Genomic DNA, 16,122 nt, shown 5'->3' with positions numbered 1-16,122 from the left:
TGAACGAACGTCTCCCCACATGCTCAGTTCTGATTGATAAGTGTGTGTGAAAGACCACCTTCACATAGCTTGTTGGGAACACAAAGTTTCTATACAGTTGCAAACTACTCTCCATACATATATATATTGGGAGGTACTAGCTCCAACTCGGTTTTACAGTGAAATCTGCAGGAACTTCAAACCGGCACTAGGAAACACACTGAGAAACCTGAGTAAAAGATTCTCCTGCAACCCGTTCCCTTTGTGCTAGATGAACGAACGTCTCTCCACATGCTCATTTCTGAGAGATATGTGGGTGTCAAAGCCGTACTTCACTTAGCATGTTGGGAACACAAAGTTTCTAAACAGTTGCAAACACCTCTCCATACGTATATATGAGGAGTTACAAGCTCCAACTCGGTTTTACAGTGAAAACTGCAGGAACTTCAACAAGGCACTAGGAAACAGACTGAAAAACCAAGGTAAATTTGCCCTTGCAAACAGTTCCCTTTGTGCTAGATGAACGAAAGTCTCTCCCTATGCTCAGTTCTGAGAGATAAGTGTGTGTGACAGCCGAACTTAACCTAGCTTGTTGGGAACACAAAGTTTCTATACAGTAGCCAACATCTCTCCATACATATATATGGAGAGGTAGTAGCTCCAACACAGTTTTACAGTGAAAACTGCAGGAACTTCAAATCGGGACTAGGAAACAAATTGAGAAACCTGAGAAAAAGTTTCTCCTGCAACCCGTTCCCTTTGTGCTAGATGAACGAACGTCTCCCCACATGCTCAGTTCTGAGACATAAGTGTGTGTGAAAGCCGCCCTTCACCTAGCTTGTTGGGAACTCAAAGTTTCTATACAGTTGCAAACACCTCTCCATACATATATATGGAGTGGGACTAGCTCCAACTCGGTTTTACAGTGAAATCTGCAGTACATTCTAACCGGGACTAGGAAACACACTGAGAAACCTGAGTAAAAGTTCCTCCTGCAACCCGTTCCCATTGTGCTAGATGAACGAACGTCTCTCCACATGCTCAGGTCTGAGAGATATGTGTGTGTCAAAGCCGTCCTACACCTAGCTTGTTGGGAACACAAAGTTCTGTACATTTGCAAACTACTCTCCATACATATATATGGGGAGGTAATAGCTCCAACTCGGTTTTACAGTGAAAACTGCAGGAACTTCAAACCGGCACTAGGAAAAACACTGAGAAACCTGAGTAAAAGTATCCCCTGCAACCCGTTCCCTTTGTGCTAGACGAACGATCGTCTCTCCATATGCTCAGGTCTGAGAGATATGTGTGTGTGAAAGCCTTCCTTCACCTAGGTTGTTGGGAACACAAAGTTTCTATACAGATGCAAACTACTCTCCATACATATATATGGGGAGGTACTAGCTCCAACTCGGTTTTCAGTGAAAACTGAAGGAACTTCAAACCGGCACTAGGAAACACTCTGCGAAACCTGAGTAAAAGTTTCTCCTGCAACCCGTTCCCTTTGTGCTAGATGAACGAACGTCTCTCCATATGCTCAGTTCTGAGAGATATGTGTGTGTGAAAGCCGTTCTTCACCTAGCTTGTTGGGAACACAAAGTTTCTATAGAGTTGCAAAGTTATCTCCATACATATATATGGGGATGCTCTAGCTCAAACACGGTTTTACAGTGAAAACTCCTGAAATTCAAACCGGCAGTAGGAAACAGACATAGAAACCTGAGCAAAAGTTTCTCCTTCAACCCGTTCCCTTTCTGCTAGATGAACGAACGTCTCTCCACATGCTCAGTTCTGATTGATAATTGTGTTTGAAAGCCGCCCTTCACCTAGGTTGTTTGGAACACAAAGTTTCTATACAGTTGCAAACACCTCTCCATACATATAAATGGAGAGGTACTAGCTCCAACTCGTTTTTACAGAGAAAACTGCAGTACATTCTAACCGGGACTAGGAAACACACTGAGAAACCTGAGTAAAAGTTTCTCCTGCAACCCGTTCCCTTTGTGCTAGATGAACGAACGTCTCTCCACATGCTCAGTCGTTATTAATAATTGTGTGTGAAAGCCACACTTCACCTTGTTTGTTGGGAACACAAAGATTCTATACAGTTGCAAACTACTATCCATACATATCTATGGGGAGGTACTAGCACCAACTCCGTTTTACAGTGAAAACTGCAGTACCATCTAACCGAGACTAGGACACACACTGAGAAACCTGAGTAAAAGTTTCTCCTGCAACCCGTTCCTTTTGTGCTAGATGAACGAACGTCTCCCCACATGCTCAGTTCTGAGACATAAGTGTGTGTGAAAGCCGTCCTTAACCTAGCTTGTTGGGAACACAAAGTTTCTATACAGTTGCAAACTACTCTCCATACATATATATGGGGAGGTACTAGCTCCAACTTCGTTTTACAGTGAAAACTGCAGGAACTTCAAACCGGCACTAGGAAACACACTGAGAAACCTGAGTATAAGTTTCTCCTGCCACCCGCTCCCTTTGTGCTAGATGAACGATCGTCTCTCCATATGCTCAGGTCTGAGAGATATGTGTGTGTGAAAGCCTTCCTTCACCTAGGTTGTTGGGAACACAAAGTTTCTATACAGATGCAAACTACTCTCCATACATATATATGGGGAGGTACTAGCTCCAACTCGGTTTTCAGTGAAAACTGCAGGAACTTCAAACCGGCACTAGGAAACACTCTGCGAAACCTGAGTAAAAGTTTCTCCTGCAACCCGTTCCCTTTGTGCTAGATGAACGAACGTCTCTCCATATGCTCAGTTCTGAGAGATATGTGTGTGTGAAAGCCGTTCTTCACCTAGCTTGTTGGGAACACAAAGTTTCTATAGAGTTGCAAAGTTATCTCCATACATATATATGGGGATGCTCTAGCTCAAACACGGTTTTACAGTGAAAACTCCTGAAATTCAAACCGGCAGTAGGAAACAGACATAGAAACCTGAGCAAAAGTTTCTCCTTCAACCCGTTCCCTTTCTGCTAGATGAACGAACGTCTCTCCACATGCTCAGTTCTGATTGATAATTGTGTTTGAAAGCCGCCCTTCACCTAGGTTGTTTGGAACACAAAGTTTCTATACAGTTGCAAACACCTCTCCATACATATAAATGGAGAGGTACTAGCTCCAACTCGTTTTTACAGAGAAAACTGCAGTACATTCTAACCGGGACTAGGAAACACACTGAGAAACCTGAGTAAAAGTTTCTCCTGCAACCCGTTCCCTTAGTGCTAGATGAACGAACGTCTCTCCACATGCTCAGTCGTTATTAATAATTGTGTGTGAAAGCCACACTTCACCTTGTTTGTTGGGAACACAAAGATTCTATACAGTTGCAAACTACTCTCCATACATATCTATGGGGAGGTACTAGCACCAACTCCGTTTTACAGTGAAAACTGCAGTACCATCTAACCGAGACTAGGACACACACTGAGAAACCTGAGTAAAAGTTTCTCCTGCAACCCGTTCCTTTTGTGCTAGATGAACGAACGTCTCTCCACATGCTCAGTTCTGAGAAATAAGTGTGTGTGAAAGCCGAACTTAAACTAGCTTGTTGGGAACACAAAGTTTCTATACAGTAGCAAACACCTCTCCATACATATATGGAGAGGTAGTAGCTCCAACTCGGTTTTACAGTGAAAACTGCAGGAATTTCAAATCGGGACAAGGAAACAAATTGAGAAACCTGAGAAAAAGTTTATCCTGCAACCCTTTCCCTTTGTGCTAGATGAACGAAAGTCTCCCCACATGCTCAGTTCTGAGACATAAGTGTGTGTGAAAGCCGTCCTTAACCTAGCTTGTTGGGAACACAAAGTTTCTATACAGTTGCAAACTACTCTCCATACATATATATGGGGAGGTACTAGCTCCAACTTCGTTTTACAGTGAAAACTGCAGGAACTTCAAACCGGCACTAGGAAACACACTGAGAAACCTGAGTATAAGTTTCTCCTGCCACCCGCTCCCTTTGTGCTAGATGAACGAACGTCTCTCCACATGCTCAGTTCTGATTGATAAGTGTGTGTGAAAGCCGCCCTTCACCTAGCTTGTTGGGAACTCAAAGTTTCTATACAGTTGCAAACACCTCTCCATACATATATATGGAGAGGTAGTAGCTCCAACTCGGTTTTACAGTGAAAACTGCAGGAACTTCAAATCGGGACAAGGAAACACATTGAGAAACCTGAGAAAAATTTCTCCTGCAACCCGTTCCCTTTGTGCTAGATGAACGAACGTCTCTCCACATGCTCAGTCCTTATTCATAAGTGTGTGTGAAAGCCACACTTCACCTTGTTTATTGGGAACACAAAGTTTCTATAGAGTTGCAAAGTTATCTCCATACATATATATGGGGATGCTCTAGCTCCAACTCGGTTTTACAGTGAAAACTGCAGGAACTTCAAACCGGCACTAGGAAACACACTGAGAAACCTGAGTAAAAGTTCCTCCTGCAACCCGTTCCCATTGTGCTAGATGAACGAACGTCTCTCCACATACTCAGGTCTGAGAGATATGTGTGTGTCAAAGCCGTCCTACACCTAGCTTGTTGGGAACACAAAGTTTCTGTACATTTGCAAACTACTCTCCATACATATATATGGGGAGGTAATAGCTCCAACTCGGTTTTACAGTGAAAACTGCAGGAACTTCAAACCGGCACTAGGAAAAACACTGAGAAACCTGAGTAAAAGTATCCCCTGCAACCCGTTCCCTTTGTGCTAGATGAACGATCGTCTCTCCATATGCTCAGGTCTGAGAGATATGTGTGTGTGAAAGCCTTCCTTCACCTAGGTTGTTGGGAACACAAAGTTTCTATACAGATGCAAACTACTCTCCATACATATATATGGGGAGGTACTAGCTCCAACTCGGTTTTCAGTGAAAAATGAAGGAACTTCAAACCGGCACTAGGAAACTCACTGAGAAACCTGAGTATAAGTTTCTCCTGCCACCCGCTCCCTTTGTGCTAGATGAACGAACGTCTCTCCACATGCTCAGTTCTGATTGATAAGTGTGTGTGAAAGCCGCCCTTCACCTAGCTTGTTGGGAACTCAAAGTTTCTATACAGTTGCAAACACCTCTCCATACATATATATGGAGAGGTAGTAGCTCCAACTCGGTTTTACAGTGAAAACTGCAGGAACTTCAAATCGGGACAAGGAAACACATTGAGAAACCTGAGAAAAAGTTTCTCCTGCAACCCGTTCCCTTTGTGCTAGATGAACGAACGTCTCTCCACATGCTCAGTCCTTATTCATAAGTGTGTGTGAAAGCCACACTTCACCTTGTTTATTGGGAACACAAAGTTTCTATAGAGTTGCAAAGTTATCTCCATACATATATATGGGGATGCTCTAGCTCCAACTCGGTTTTACAGTGAAAACTGCAGGAACTTCAAACCGGCACTAGGAAACACACTGAGAAACCTGAGTAAAAGTTTCTCCTGCAACCCGTTTAATTTTTGCTAGATGAACGAACGTCTCCCCACATGCTCAGTTCTGATTGATAAGTGTGTGTGAAAGACCACCTTCACATAGCTTGTTGGGAACACAAAGTTTCTATACAGTTGCAAACTACTCTCCATAAATATATATATTGGGAGGTACTAGCTCCAACTCGGTTTTACAGTGAAATCTGCAGGAACTTCAAACCGGCACTAGGAAACACACTGAGAAACCGAAGTAAAAGATTCTCCTGCAACCCGTTCCCTTTGTGCTAGATGAACGGACGTCTCTCCACATGCTCATTTCTGAGAGATATGTGGGTGTCAAAGCCGTACTTCACTTAGCATGTTGGGAACACAAAGTTTCTAAACAGTTGCAAACACCTCTCCATACGTATATATGAGGAGTTACAAGCTCCAACTCGGTTTTACAGTGAAAACTGCAGGAACTTCAACAAGGCACTAGGAAACAGACTGAAAAACCAAGGTAAATTTGCCCTTGCAAACAGTTCCCTTTGTGCTAGATGAACGAAAGTCTCTCCCTATGCTCAGTTCTGAGAGATAAGTGTGTGTGACAGCCGAACTTAACCTAGCTTGTTGGGAACACAAAGTTTCTATACAGTAGCCAACATCTCTCCATACATATATATGGAGAGGTAGTAGCTCCAACTCAGTTTTACAGTGAAAACTGCAGGAACTTCAAATCGGGACTAGGAAACAAATTGAGAAACCTGAGAAAAAGTTTCTCCTGCAACCCGTTCCCTTTGTGCTAGATGAACGAACGTCTCCCCACATGCTCAGTTCTGAGACATAAGTGTGTGTGAAAGCCGCCCTTCACCTAGCTTGTTGGGAACTCAAAGTTTCTATACAGTTGCAAACACCTCTCCATACATATATATGGAGTGGGACTAGCTCCAACTCGGTTTTACAGTGAAAACTGCAGTACTTTCTAATCGGGACTAGGAAACACACTGTGAAAACTGAGTAAAAGTTTCACCTGCAACCCGTTCCCTTTGTGCTACATGAACGAACGTCACTCCACATGCTCATTTCTGAGAGATAAGTGTGTGTGAAAGCCGTCCTTCACCTAGCTTGTTGGGAACACAAAGATTCTATGCAGTTGCAAACTACACTCCATACAGATATATGGAGTGGTACTAGCTCCAACTCGGTTTTACAGTGAAATCTGCAGTACATTCTAACCGGGACTAGGAAACACACTGAGAAACCTGAGTAAAAGTTCCTCCTGCAACCCGTTCCCTTTGTGCTAGATGAACGAACGCCTCTCCACATACTCAGGTCTGAGAGATATGTGTGTGTCAAAGCCGTCCTACACCTAGCTTGTTGGGAACACAAAGTTTCTGTACATTTGCAAACTACTCTCCATACATATATATGGGGAGGTAATAGCTCCAACTCGGTTTTACAGTGAAAACTGCAGGAACTTCAAACCGGCACTAGGAAAAACACTGAGAAACCTGAGTAAAAGTATCCCCTGCAACCCGTTCCCTTTGTGCTAGATGAACGATCGTCTCTCCATATGCTCAGGTCTGAGAGATATGTGTGTGTGAAAGCTTTCCTTCACCTAGGTTGTTGGGAACACAAAGTTTCTATACAGATGCAAACTACTCTCCATACATATATATGGGGAGGTACTAGCTCCAACTCGGTTTTCAGTGAAAACTGAAGGAACTTCAAACCGGCACTAGGAAACTCACTGAGAAACCTGAGTATAAGTTTCTCCTGCCACCCGCTCCCTTTGTGCTAGATGAACGAACGTCTCTCCACATGCTCAGTTCTGATTGATAAGTGTGTGTGAAAGCCGCCCTTCACCTAGCTTGTTGGGAACTCAAAGTTTGTATACAGTTGCAAACACCTCTCCATATATATATATGGAGAGGTAGTAGCTCCAACTCGGTTTTACAGTGAAAACTGCAGGAACTTCAAATCGGGACAAGGAAACACATTGAGAAACCTGAGAAAAAGTTTCTCCTGCAACCCGTTCCCTTTGTGCTAGATGAACGAACGTCTCTCCACATGCTCAGTCCTTATTCATAAGTGTGTGTGAAAGCCACACTTCACCTTGTTTATTGGGAACACAAAGTTTCTATAGAGTTGCAAAGTTATCTCCATACATATATATGGGGATGCTCTAGCTCCAACTCGGTTTTACAGTGAAAACTGCAGGAACTTCAAACCGGCACTAGGAAACACACTGAGAAACCTGAGTAAAAGTTTCTCCTGCAACCCGTTCCATTTTTGCTAGATGAACGAACGTCTCCCCACATGCTCAGTTCTGATTGATAAGTGTGTGTGAAAGACCACCTTCACATAGCTTGTTGGGAACACAAAGTTTCTATACAGTTGCAAACTACTCTCCATACATATATATATTGGGAGGTACTAGCTCCAACTCGGTTTTACAGTGAAATCTGCAGGAACTTCAAACCGGCACTAGGAAACACACTGAGAAACCTGAGTAAAAGATTCTCCTGCAACCCGTTCCCTTTGTGCTAGATGAACGAACGTCTCTCCACATGCTCATTTCTGAGAGATATGTGGGTGTCAAAGCCGTATTTCAGTTAGCATGTTGGGAACACAAAGTTTCTAAACAGTTGCAAACACCTCTCCATACGTATATATGAGGAGTTACAAGCTCCAACTCGGTTTTACAGTGAAAACTGCAGGAACTTCAACAAGGCACTAGGAAACAGACTGAAATACCAAGGTAAATTTGCCCTTGCAAACAGTTCCCTTTGTGCTAGATGAACGAAAGTCTCTCCCTATGCTCAGTTCTGAGAGATAAGTGTGTGTGACAGCCGAACTTAACCTAGCTTGTTGGGAACACAAAGTTTCTATACAGTAGCCAACATCTCTCCATACATATATATGGAGAGGTAGTAGCTCCAACACAGTTTTACAGTGAAAACTGCAGGAACTTCAAATCGGGACTAGGAAACAAATTGAGAAACCTGAGAAAAAGTTTCTCCTGCAACCCGTTCCCTTTGTGCTAGATGAACGAACGTCTCCCCACATGCTCAGTTCTGAGACATAAGTGTGTGTGAAAGCCGCCCTTCACCTAGCTTGTTGGGAACTCAAAGTTTCTATACAGTTGCAAACACCTCTCCATACATATATATGGAGTGGGACTAGCTCCAACTCGGTTTTACAGTGAAATCTGCAGTACATTCTAACCGGGACTAGGAAACACACTGAGAAACCTGAGTAAAAGTTCCTCCTGCAACCCGTTCCCATTGTGCTAGATGAACGAACGTCTCTCCACATGCTCAGGTCTGAGAGATATGTGTGTGTCAAAGCCGTCCTACACCTAGCTTGTTGGGAACACAAAGTTCTGTACATTTGCAAACTACTCTCCATACATATATATGGGGAGGTAATAGCTCCAACTCGGTTTTACAGTGAAAACTGCAGGAACTTCAAACCGGCACTAGGAAAAACACTGAGAAACCTGAGTAAAAGTATCCCCTGCAACCCGTTCCCTTTGTGCTAGATGAACGATCGTCTCTCCATATGCTCAGGTCTGAGAGATATGTGTGTGTGAAAGCCTTCCTTCACCTAGGTTGTTGGGAACACAAAGTTTCTATACAGATGCAAACTACTCTCCATACATATATATGGGGAGGTACTAGCTCCAACTCGGTTTTCAGTGAAAACTGAAGGAACTTCAAACCGGCACTAGGAAACACTCTGCGAAACCTGAGTAAAAGTTTCTCCTGCAACCCGTTCCCTTTGTGCTAGATGAACGAACGTCTCTCCATATGCTCAGTTCTGAGAGATATGTGTGTGTGAAAGCCGTTCTTCACCTAGCTTGTTGGGAACACAAAGTTTCTATAGAGTTGCAAAGTTATCTCCATACATATATATGGGGATGCTCTAGCTCAAACACGGTTTTACAGTGAAAACTCCTGAAATTCAAACCGGCAGTAGGAAACAGACATAGAAACCTGAGCAAAAGTTTCTCCTTCAACCCGTTCCCTTTGTGCTAGATGAACGAACGTCTCTCCACATGCTCAGTCGTTATTAATAATTGTGTGTGAAAGCCACACTTCACCTTGTTTGTTGGGAACACAAAGATTCTATACAGTTGCAAACTACTATCCATACATATCTATGGGGAGGTACTAGCACCAACTCCGTTTTACAGTGAAAACTGCAGTACCATCTAACCGAGACTAGGACACACACTGAGAAACCTGAGTAAAAGTTTCTCCTGCAACCCGTTCCTTTTGTGCTAGATGAACGAACGTCTCCCCACATGCTCAGTTCTGAGACATAAGTGTGTGTGAAAGCCGTCCTTAACCTAGCTTGTTGGGAACACAAAGTTTCTATACAGTTGCAAACTACTCTCCATACATATATATGGGGAGGTACTAGCTCCAACTTCGTTTTACAGTGAAAACTGCAGGAACTTCAAACCGGCACTAGGAAACACACTGAGAAACCTGAGTATAAGTTTCTCCTGCCACCCGCTCCCTTTGTGCTAGATGAACGATCGTCTCTCCATATGCTCAGGTCTGAGAGATATGTGTGTGTGAAAGCCTTCCTTCACCTAGGTTGTTGGGAACACAAAGTTTCTATACAGATGCAAACTACTCTCCATACATATATATGGGGAGGTACTAGCTCCAACTCGGTTTTCAGTGAAAACTGCAGGAACTTCAAACCGGCACTAGGAAACACTCTGCGAAACCTGAGTAAAAGTTTCTCCTGCAACCCGTTCCCTTTGTGCTAGATGAACGAACGTCTCTCCATATGCTCAGTTCTGAGAGATATGTGTGTGTGAAAGCCGTTCTTCACCTAGCTTGTTGGGAACACAAAGTTTCTATAGAGTTGCAAAGTTATCTCCATACATATATATGGGGATGCTCTAGCTCAAACACGGTTTTACAGTGAAAACTCCTGAAATTCAAACCGGCAGTAGGAAACAGACATAGAAACCTGAGCAAAAGTTTCTCCTTCAACCCGTTCCCTTTCTGCTAGATGAACGAACGTCTCTCCACATGCTCAGTTCTGATTGATAATTGTGTTTGAAAGCCGCCCTTCACCTAGGTTGTTTGGAACACAAAGTTTCTATACAGTTGCAAACACCTCTCCATACATATAAATGGAGAGGTACTAGCTCCAACTCGTTTTTACAGAGAAAACTGCAGTACATTCTAACCGGGACTAGGAAACACACTGAGAAACCTGAGTAAAAGTTTCTCCTGCAACCCGTTCCCTTAGTGCTAGATGAACGAACGTCTCTCCACATGCTCAGTCGTTATTAATAATTGTGTGTGAAAGCCACACTTCACCTTGTTTGTTGGGAACACAAAGATTCTATACAGTTGCAAACTACTCTCCATACATATCTATGGGGAGGTACTAGCACCAACTCCGTTTTACAGTGAAAACTGCAGTACCATCTAACCGAGACTAGGACACACACTGAGAAACCTGAGTAAAAGTTTCTCCTGCAACCCGTTCCTTTTGTGCTAGATGAACGAACGTCTCTCCACATGCTCAGTTCTGAGAAATAAGTGTGTGTGAAAGCCGAACTTAAACTAGCTTGTTGGGAACACAAAGTTTCTATACAGTAGCAAACACCTCTCCATACATATATGGAGAGGTAGTAGCTCCAACTCGGTTTTACAGTGAAAACTGCAGGAACTTCAAATCGGGACAAGGAAACAAATTGAGAAACCTGAGAAAAAGTTTATCCTGCAACCCTTTCCCTTTGTGCTAGATGAACGAAAGTCTCCCCACATGCTCAGTTCTGAGACATAAGTGTGTGTGAAAGCCGTCCTTAACCTAGCTTGTTGGGAACACAAAGTTTCTATACAGTTGCAAACTACTCTCCATACATATATATGGGGAGGTACTAGCTCCAACTTCGTTTTACAGTGAAAACTGCAGGAACTTCAAACCGGCACTAGGAAACACACTGAGAAACCTGAGTATAAGTTTCTCCTGCCACCCGCTCCCTTTGTGCTAGATGAACGAACGTCTCTCCACATGCTCAGTTCTGATTGATAAGTGTGTGTGAAAGCCGCCCTTCACCTAGCTTGTTGGGAACTCAAAGTTTCTATACAGTTGCAAACACCTCTCCATACATATATATGGAGAGGTAGTAGCTCCAACTCGGTTTTACAGTGAAAACTGCAGGAACTTCAAATCGGGACAAGGAAACACATTGAGAAACCTGAGAAAAATTTCTCCTGCAACCCGTTCCCTTTGTGCTAGATGAACGAACGTCTCTCCACATGCTCAGTCCTTATTCATAAGTGTGTGTGAAAGCCACACTTCACCTTGTTTATTGGGAACACAAAGTTTCTATAGAGTTGCAAAGTTATCTCCATACATATATATGGGGATGCTCTAGCTCCAACTCGGTTTTACAGTGAAAACTGCAGGAACTTCAAACCGGCACTAGGAAACACACTGAGAAACCTGAATAAAAGTTTCTCCTGCAACCCGTTCCATTTTTGCTAGATGAACGAACGTCTCCCCACATGCTCATTTCTGATTGATAAGTGTGTGTGAAAGACCACCTTCACATAGCTTGTTGGGAACACAAAGTTTCTATACAGTTGCAAACTACTCTCCATACATATATATGGGGAGGTACTAGCTCCAACTCGGTTTTACAGTGAAATCTGCAGGAACTTCAAACCGGCACTAGGAAACACACTGAGAAACCTGAGTAAAAGATTCTCCTGCAACCCGTTCCCTTTGTGCTAGATGAACGAACGTCTCTCCACATGCTCAGTTCTGAGAGATATGTGGGTGTCAAAGCCGTACTTCACTTAGCATGTTGGGAACACAAAGTTTCTAAACAGTTGCAAACACCTCTCCATACGTATATATGAGGAGTTACAAGCTCCAACTCGGTTTTACAGTGAAAACTGCAGGAAATTCAACAAGGCACTAGGAAACAGACTGAAAAACCAAGGTAAATTTGCCCTTGCAAACAGTTCCCTTTGTGCTAGATGAACGAAAGTCTCTCCCTATGCTCAGTTCTGAGAGATAAGTGTGTGTGACAGCCGAACTTAACCTAGCTTGTTGGGAACACAAAGTTTCTATACAGTAGCCAACATCTCTCCATACATATATATGGAGAGGTAGTAGCTCCAACTCAGTTTTACAGTGAAAACTGCAGGAACTTCAAATCGGGACTAGGAAACAAATTGAGAAACCTGAGAAAAAGTTTCTCCTGCAACCCGTTCCCTTTGTGCTAGATGAACGAACGTCTCCCCACATGCTCAGTTCTGAGACATAAGTGTGTGTGAAAGCCGCCCTTCACCTAGCTTGTTGGGAACTCAAAGTTTCTATACAGTTGCAAACACCTCTCCATACATATATATGGAGTGGGACTAGCTCCAACTCGGTTTTACAGTGAAAACTGCAGTACTTTCTAATCGGGACTAGGAAACACACTGTGAAAACTGAGTAAAAGTTTCTCCTGCAACCCGTTCCATTTGTGCTACATGAACGAACGTCACTCCACATGCTCATTTCTGAGAGATAAGTGTGTGTGAAAGCCGTCCTTCACCTAGCTTGTTGGGAACACAAAGATTCTATACAGTTGCAAACTACACTCCATACAGATATATGGAGTGGTACTAGCTCCAACTCGGTTTTACAGTGAAATCTGCAGTACATTCTAACCGGGACTAGGAAACACACTGAGAAACCTGAGTAAAAGTTCCTCCTGCAACCCGTTCCCATTGTGCTACATGAACGAACGTCTCTCCACATGCTCAGGTCTGAGAGATATGTGTGTGTCAAAGCCGTCCTACACCAAGCTTGTTGGGAACACAAAGTTTCTGTACATTTGCAAACTACTCTCCATACATATAAATGGGGAGGTAATAGCTCCAACTCGGTTTTACAGTGAAAACTGCAGGAACTTCAAACCGGCACTAGGAAAAACACTGAGAAACCTGAGTAAAAGTATCCCCTGCAACCCGTTCCCTTTGTGCTAGATGAACGATCGTCTCTCCATATGCTCAGGTCTGAAAGATATGTGTGTGTGAAAGCCTTCCTTCACCTAGGTTGTTGGGAACACAAAGTTTCTATAGAGTTGCAAAGTTATCTCCATACATATATATGGGGATGCTCTAGCTCAAACACGGTTTTACAGTGAAAACTCCTGAAATTCAAACCGGCAGTAGGAAACAGACATAGAAACCTGAGCAAAAGTTTCTAATTCAACCCTTTCCCTTTCTGCTAGATGAACGAACGTCTCTCCACATGCTCAGTTCTGATTGATAATTGTGTTTGAAAGCCGCCCTTCACCTAGGTTGTTTGGAACACAAAGTTTCTATACAGTTGCAAACACCTCTCCATACATATATATGGAGAGGTACTAGCTCCAACTCGTTTTTACAGAGAAAACTGCAGTACATTCTAACCGGGACTAGGAAACACACTGAGAAACCTGAGTAAAAGTTTCTCCTGCAACCCGTTCCCTTTGTGCTAGATGAACGAACGTCTCTCCACATGCTCATTCGTTATTAATAATTGTGTGTGAAAGCCACACTTCACCTTGTTTGTTGGGAACACAAAGATTCTATACAGTTGCAAACTACTCTCCATACATATCTATGGGGAGGTACTAGCACCAACTCCGTTTTACAGTGAAAACTGCAGTACCATCTAACCGAGACTAGGACACACACTGAGAAACCTGAGTAAAAGTTTCTCCTGCAACCCGTTCCTTTTGTGCTAGATGAACGAACGTCTCTCCACATGCTCAGTTCTGAGAAATAAGTGTGTGTGAAAGCCGAACTTAAACTAGCTTGTTGGGAACACAAAGTTTCTATACAGTAGCAAACACCTCTCCATACATATATGGAGAGGTAGTAGCTCCAACTCGGTTTTACAGTGAAAACTGCAGGAACTTCAAATCGGGACAAGGAAACAAATTGAGAAACCTGAGAAAAAGTTTATCCTGCAACCCTTTCCCTTTGTGCTAGATGAACGAACGTCTCCCCACATGCTCAGTTCTGAGACATAAGTGTGTGTGAAAGCCGTCCTTAACCTAGCTTGTTGGGAACACAAAGTTTCTATACAGTTGCAAACTACTCTCCATACATATATATGGGGAGGTACTAGCTCCAACTTCGTTTTACAGTGAAAACTGCAGGAACTTCAAACCGGCACTAGGAAACACACTGAGAAACCTGAGTATAAGTTTCTCCTGCCACCCGCTCCCTTTGTGCTAGATGAACGAACGTCTCTCCACATGCTCAGTTCTGATTGATAAGTGTGTGTGAAAGCCGCCCTTCACCTAGCTTGTTGGGAACTCAAAGTTTCTATACAGTTGCAAACACCTCTCCATACATATATATGGAGAGGTAGTAGCTCCAACTCGGTTTTACAGTGAAAACTGCAGGAACTTCAAATCGGGACAAGGAAACACATTGAGAAACCTGAGAAAAAGTTTCTCCTGCAACCCGTTCCCTTTGTGCTAGATGAACGAACGTCTCTCCACATGCTCAGTCCTTATTCATAAGTGTGTGTGAAAGCCACACTTCACCTTGTTTATTGGGAACACAAAGTTTCTATAGAGTTGCAAAGTTATCTCCATACATATATATGGGGATGCTCTAGCTCCAACTCGGTTTTACAGTGAAAACTGCAGGAACTTCAAACCGGCACTAGGAAACACACTGAGAAACCTGAATAAAAGTTTCTCCTGCAACCCGTTCCATTTTTGCTAGATGAACGAACGTCTCCCCACATGCTCAGTTCTGATTGATAAGTGTGTGTGAAAGACCACCTTCACATAGCTTGTTGGGAACACAAAGTTTCTATACAGTTGCAAACTACTCTCCATACATATATATGGGGAGGTACTAGCTCCAACTCGGTTTTACAGTGAAATCTGCAGGAACTTCAAACCGGCACTAGGAAACACACTGAGAAACCTGAGTAAAAGATTCTCCTGCAACCCGTTCCCTTTGTGCTAGATGAACGAACGTCTCTCCACATGCTCAGTTCTGAGAGATATGTGGGTGTCAAAGCCGTACTTCACTTAGCATGTTGGGAACACAAAGTTTCTAAACAGTTGCAAACACCTCTCCATACGTATATATGAGGAGTTACAAGCTCCAACTCGGTTTTACAGTGAAAACTGCAGGAACTTCAACAAGGCACTAGGAAACAGACTGAAAAACCAAGGTAAATTTGCCCTTGCAAACAGTTCCCTTTGTGCTAGATGAACGAAAGTCTCTCCCTATGCTCAGTTCTGAGAGATAAGTGTGTGTGACAGCCGAACTTAACCTAGCTTGTTGGGAACACAAAGTTTCTATACAGTAGCCAACATCTCTCCATACATATATATGGAGAGGTAGTAGCTCCAACTCAGTTTTACAGTGAAAACTGCAGGAACTTCAAATCGGGACTAGGAAACAAATTGAGAAACCTGAGAAAAAGTTTCTCCTGCAACCCGTTCCCTTTGTGCTAGATGACCGAACGTCTCCCCACATGCTCAGTTCTGAGACATAAGTGTGTGTGAAAGCCGCCCTTCACCTAGCTTGTTGGGAACTCAAAGTTTCTATACAGTTGCAAACACCTCTCCATACATATATATGGAGTGGGACTAGCTCCAACTCGGTTTTACAGTGAAAACTGCAGTACTTTCTAATCGGGACTAGGAAACACACTGTGAAAA

The sequence above is a fragment of the Camelus dromedarius genome, chromosome X (genome assembly GCF_036321535.1).
Source record: "Camelus dromedarius isolate mCamDro1 chromosome X, mCamDro1.pat, whole genome shotgun sequence".
Lineage (NCBI taxonomy): Eukaryota > Metazoa > Chordata > Mammalia > Artiodactyla > Camelidae > Camelus > Camelus dromedarius.
Note: the sequence above shows the minus strand (reverse complement) of the source record.